Raw genomic sequence first — 6,542 nt, 5'->3', positions numbered from 1 at the left:
TGCCAGAGCTGAGGTCTCATCTCAGATTCCATTAGGGATGGATCAATTTCCAAATTCACTTAATTCTTCTGGCAATGAGTTTATCTCTGCTATTTAAATTATGTATCCTTTTCAAAAGCCCAAGAGTGTACATTCTTGTACTCTGGGTCTCTTTTATAAGAGAGCTAATCCCATTCATGAGGGCTCCAGCATCATGACCTAATCACCTCCCAAAGGCCCCACTTTTTAAATTAAGATTTCAACATATGAATTTGGGGGGGAAACATAAACCTTCAGTCTATAACAAACATGTTCACTCCAGTGCCATTTCTTTCAGACTTAACATTAATTCCCTAAACAAACACTTATTGAACACATGCTAAGTGCCTGACTAGGTCTGGAAACATGGTTAGAATTGGGGATAAATAAGTCAGTCATAGTTCATATGCTCAGGGATATTGTAAACTATAATCATATAAAGATATATATTGGAGGGCTTCCCTGGTGGCACAGTGGTTGAGAGTTGGCCTGCCGAAGCAGGGGACACGGGTTCGTGCCCCAGTCCAGGAGGATTCCACATGCCATGGAGCGGCTGGGCCCGTGAGCCATGGCCGCTGAGCCTGCGCGTCTGGAGCCTGTGCTCCGCAACGGGAGAGGCCACAACAGTGAGAGGCCCGCGTACCGTTAAATATATATATATATATATATATATATATATATATATATATGAGTAATTAATACAAAGCTTCAGTATTTTATGTCACAAGAATTTTGGCTTTTTATATTCCATGAACTGTTTTGTGAGTATGTTGTTTCTTCTAAACAGTGAATGGCAGGAAAGAAATACAGATAAATTTGGTAATGTATTCAAGCATACCATAAGGTACACAATTTTTGAAAATCATTTATAAGACAAATGGCAAATTAAGTTTTAGGATACTGAACATTCAAGGCAAGGTCGCATATTAGGATCTTTTTTTTTTTTAAGAGGGAGATGTGACTTTATTCGAAAAGTAAAAAAAAAAAAAAAAGCACAAAAAACTGAGATGAGTTGGTCCTTAACAGATGCCTTGGTGGATAAGGCTGCTTTTGGCTGTGTTGGCCTTCTCCCACTCCCGCTGCCAGGCAGGGTCCAACTCAAAGCAGCGCCACAGCTGCAGGGTCTCATCTGCTGCTGCTGATGCCACTGTAGCCCCATCTGGGCTCATGGTCAGACTAAGGACCTGGGCTGTGTGACCTTTCAGCTCAGCCACCTTGGCCATGGTTGGGTACTTCCAAATCACCAGCTGGTTCTGGGCAAAGCCATGGCCTGAGATGAGCTCCCTGTAGTGGGGAGACCAGAGGATGGAGCACACCTGGGAATGGGCATCCACAGCACAGCCCCAGAGCAGACACTCCAGATATGAATGTGTCGATCACTTGTGCCCCCTCCAGTTGCCAGGACATTGGGCTGCCAGGGACACCAAGCTACAGCCTTGACAGCTTCTTGATACTGGGTGAATGTCTGCAGAGGAACCCAGCCACCCTCTCCAGGAGCACTAGGCCACACTTTGACCAAGTTATCGTTGCCGCCACTGGCTAAATGTCATCCATCTGGGGCCCAGCGCAGACCACACGCTTCCTGGCTGTGGCCACTCAGTGTGGCCACATGGTGTTCTGCTACCCGAACATCATGTTGTGGGATGTGGCCAGAGAGTGAGCCACTACACAGGATATAGCTATTCCAACTGAGGGAGCCCACTCGGGCAGAATGGTCATGTTTCGAAGCCGTTTCTGCTGTTGCACATCCCATAGCTGCACCTCAGCACTGCTGGTACCCACAGCCAGGTAGTTGCTCTCCTTGATCGAAGCCACAGAAGATGTATAGTCCCCAGGCTGCTGCATTACAGCAGCTGCAGGATGTCACCAGAGCTAGCACTCCACAAATACACACTGTTGTCCAAAGCTGCAGCCAGTATATTCCCAGAGCTCCAATCCACAAGGTTCAGGTAGTAGTCAATCCGGATTTCAGGGGCGTCCAGGATCCTGTCTGGCAGGGAAGGCATGTAACTGCTGGTCTTCCTGCTGGAGCTGGGCGTGGCCTTCTGGCTATAGAGTACTTTCAGTCTGTTCTGGTAACCCTCTAGGGCATTTTGTGGTTTTCCACTGAGCCGAAGCATCTTGGCTTTCTCCACATGAAAACCGTTCAGGTTCAAAGCCCATGCTTTCTGATGTTCCTTCTTGGTGGGCGGCTGACTGTCTTCGGGCTGCTTCTCCTTGCTCGGGAGGAAGCTAGCGACCTCCATCTGGGAAGCACTGCGACGGGGGATAGAGAGATCGCCGCCAGGTTTGCTGGGAGTGGTCTGAATCTTGGAGCTGGATTTGCCGGGAGTTCGGCCCCGGGGTTCTCCCGGCGCTGTGGGATCGGTTGGCTGCCCTCAGAGGCGAGGGGCCCGGCCCGAGGCTTCCTGCGTTTTGCGCTGCCAGCGCGCAGGGGCTGCGTGGGGCATGGGTGTAGCCGGCTGCAGCAGTGAGTGCAGGTCACCCTGGAACGCGAACTGGGCCATGGGAGCCTCCCCGGATCGCTCGGCCCAACCGCCTCTCACCGCCAGGTCAAAGCAGGCTGCGATCCCAGACCCCAGGATCAGCATTAAATGTTTGCATCTAGAAAAGAAAATGATTGTAATAGTTTTAAAGATATTACAGGCTCTAATTTGCTTGTATTTTACAGACTTCGAAAAACACTGAAAGGTTTGTTTATAAAGGCTTCCAGATGATACTTTTTTTTTTTTTTTTTTTTTGGCTGCATTGGGTCTTCGTTGCTGCGCGCGGGCTTTCTCTAGTTGCAGCAAGCGGGGGCTACTCTAAATTGCGGTGCATGGGCTTCTCATTGTCATGGCTTCTCTTGTTGCGGAGCACGGGCTCTAGAGTGCGGGCTCAGTAGTTGTGGTGCACGGGCTTAGTTGCTCCGCGGCATGTGGGATCTTCCCGGACCAGGGCTCGAACCCGTGTTCCCTGCATTGGCGGGCGGACTCTCAACCACTGCGCCACCAGGGAAGCCCCAGATGATACTGTTATGACAGAGGGAATACAGAGACAAAAACTAGACAGGAAACATTCAGAGCCCCTTTTACAAATAGGGAGTCACTAGGCTGGAATCTCATCTCCAAAACTGACCAGCCACACAAAGGTCAAGCTACTTTCTCAGGGCAGCCCAGAAGCTTGAGAAGATTCCCAGAATTCCTGGACAGTGAAGCACAATTTCCCAGAGGAGGAGCCCACGGCTCCCCTTCTTCCGGCCTCGGTGCCTTCACCCTCTCCTCCCCGCTCCCACCGCGGGGCTGTGCCTCCTTACACGGGATTTAACTTAAGTGCATGTAAAAGAAAATAAACATCTTACACTGAAATATAAAAATGTTGGAAGTTGTGGAATAAAGTGAATTCCCTCCTCACCTCAGAATGTTTACAGATCTAGTGGCCTTTACACATAATGACATCACATCATGTCGTTATCAGTACTGTTAGACTTTTTGGCAGGAACTGTGATTTACTCATCTTAACACATAGATTTGAATGGATTTGCTATTAGAAATGATAAAAGATCCCTTTAGACTCTGGAGACTGCGTTTAGGAATAAAACTAAAAGAGCATGTTAGTAATTCATCATTACCAAGATACACAGGAACAATGAATGAAAAACATGAAGTGCTGGGACCCTTGTAGTTTAGATTTCCAGGCTAGATTAACTTTCTGAAAGCAAAGGCCACTTTTCTCCTAAATGACATGCATCCGTTTCCCTGGAGCTGGGTGAGTGTTGCTCATGCTGCATTTAGACTCTACCCCATTGTCACAGAAAATTCTAGCGAAAGTCTGCCTGCGGTGCCATTGTGTATTTGAACATTCGCTACAATGCTGTTTTTTATGGCAAAACACACACACACACACACATGATGTTAGAGCGTCTCATAACTTAAGCTTTTGTTCCTAAATAGAAATAAATTCCCGAAAATTTCTTTCGGGAGAGACCTCACTTCTGCACAAGATGCTTTGCGTATACTGATTGGTGAAGCAGTTTCCTTGAAAATAACCCAGTTTCTTCATCGGATTTGGGAACTAGCATAAGTAAAATCACTGGCAAACAAAGCTTGAAATAATTTTTCCTCCATTTAATCTCTCTTAAATGGACCGTTTGATTTATGAATAGAGTAATCATAATGCAGACTCTGTTTGGGGAAAAAGCATATGTAAGTGACTGGAAAGGACTGGACGTATCTTCACAGTATATTAACTCTCATGTATGATATACTCACAGTAGCTACTAAACCGTGCGGATAGTTCTGCTTCAGAGTTGCTCTTTTTTCTTTTCTTTTTTTTTTTTTTTTTTGCGGTATGCGGGGCTTCTCACTGTTGTGGCCTCTCCCGTTGCGGAGCACAGGCTCCGGACGCGCAGGCTCCGTGGCCATGGCTCACGGGCCCAGCCGCTCCGCGGCATGTGGGGGTCCTCCCGGACCGGGGCATGAACCCATGTCCCCTGCATCGCCAGGCGGACTCTCAACCACTGTGCCACCAGGGAAGCCCCCAGAGTTGCTCTTAAACTCACCCAACTTACTCAATGGAGCTTGGGCATCTAGAACTGAAATACAATGCACAGTAAAAAACTATCGTACAACAGCATGGTACCTTGACCACAGGGAGGGAAAGTAAACACAAGAACAGTAGGACCACAGTCACTTCCACTGGCAGATCTAAGTTTCAGGGAAATGCTGGCTTGATTGCACTATTCTTCTTTTTTAATTAAAAAAAAAAAATCTACAACCAACCTGTCAGTTTACAGCCCTGGAAAGATTTTTGTAGCCAAAATACAAACTTCCCAGAGGAGCTAAAGGCTCTCTCACACGTAAGTCAATCAGCATAAATAGCTCTTTTCAATAAAATTAGTATTAATATGTCTTTGAATATATGGTTATTTAGCAAAGATTATTATTGTTTCTTGATAGAGAGGTCATTAAAATGAAGGGTTTTTTCCTAAAATTAATGAGCAAAAATTACCAGATTGTACTATTAACACATCGACTCCAAATAAGATACACTGGAACTATTGATAATTTGAATGGCTGAAGCTTTTAAGATGTTTAAAATTCTTTGTAGTTCTCACTCCTATAATCCTTCATGCATCTAGTTGTTGCTCTTAATTCAACTGAAAAGATGAAAGGTTTTCCCAAAATATAGACTAAGTGCAGGGAAGAAGTGATTTTCTTGTTTCTCTCTCTCTCTCTCTTTTGTTTTTTTTTAACATCAAGGTGGGAACAAGTACTGGTTTTAATTTTAAATAATTCTTCAAAATATTTGTGAAAATGCTTATAAACAGTAAAAATCAACAATTAAAAAAGGGGGTGGGGAAGAAAAAGAATTCACAGTTACCTAGCGGGGGAAAGCCCTCTGGAAAGAGTTTCAGCACATCGACCCCCATTAAGGAAAAATATTGAGCGAGTGATTGAATGGGGGAAACGTGAACACAGAGTTCATCATAAATATCAGTAAGCCAATATCAGATCCTTGGTAACCAACAGGACCGCGGGTGGGGAGATTCTTGTTTGGGGCTGGAATGGAAACCATATCAGATTGTATATGCTGCTTGCTTCATCTGAACTTAGATTGTTGGTTTCTGTTCAGAATTAAATGATAGTTTGATAGTCTTCCAGAAACAAGGTTCTAGACTATCCACCAAGCTCACCTCTCCATCCACTGCCTTCAGCTTTAGCGCAGAGGGGTAAGTCTGCTAATCCCACAATTCTCGATGAAGACCTGTGGCTGTGAATTCTGAAGGTGATTCCCCCTTTTTCTCTTACAGCCCCAAAGATTGTTTCCTAGCTCGTGCAGCCCACATAGGTTGACACAGAACCCAGGTGCCTCGGGTGGGGTTTAGTCTACTCTCCCACTTTTGAGAGAAGCAGTGTAACTCACTGCCTTCACCTACTCCGGTTTCCACCACGAATCTGTTCCTAGACCCCAAAGAGTGGATGAAATGAACTGTGTAGTCAGGATGAAAGAACAAAGAAACAACCTTCCATTTCCATCTTTCTTCCTCCAGCCAGTTTATTAATAAATTATCATCTACAGAGCATTTACCACTAGAATACCTAGCCATTTTTATGAATGGCAAGACTAGAGAAAAAACCCCCATATTAGGAAAGTAATGTGGACCTAAAACCTGATGGTAAACACACAGCACTTCTCTGCTAGTGTGTATCAAGCATGCCTTTCCGTCCTGGTTAAAAGCTACCAACTTGTAAAACAGTTCAATAGGAAACTTTCACTTTGAAATTGTGATACTTGATTGTCAGTGCTAGAGGAACAATTTCAGATGTTTTTGCCCCAAATGAACCATTTTACCAACAACCATTAACTATCTCCACACTGATAATCATGCAGGTATGTTTGTCAGCAGCCCTGATCCCTTGAATAAATGTTACTGAGCCCACTATTTAAAGCAACCCTCTGGTCAATCCTTTGGCAAAGCAATGAAAAAGTTTACAGTCAAGCATGGCCCTCTAGTGCCTGTTTTGCAGGTCTATTGTTTCATG

The 6,542-nt window shown here is 45.1% G+C and overlaps 1 pseudogene across 1 annotated transcript; it reads right to left on the bottom strand.

Moving 5' to 3' along the window:
* Positions 1-980: 980 nt before the first annotated feature.
* LOC308615863 (cell division cycle protein 20 homolog) lies at positions 981-2,983 on the bottom strand (annotated as a pseudogene). The gene has a single exon. The product of its transcript is annotated as a cell division cycle protein 20 homolog (transcript).
* Positions 2,984-6,542: the final 3,559 nt, after the last annotated feature.

The sequence above is a fragment of the Mesoplodon bidens genome (genome assembly GCF_964165515.1).
Source record: "Mesoplodon bidens genome assembly, chromosome: 4".
In the NCBI taxonomy this organism is placed as follows: Eukaryota; Metazoa; Chordata; class Mammalia; order Artiodactyla; family Ziphiidae; genus Mesoplodon; species Mesoplodon bidens.
The sequence above is the reverse complement of the archived record's forward strand: the minus strand, read 5'-3'. Positions and strand labels throughout refer to the sequence as shown.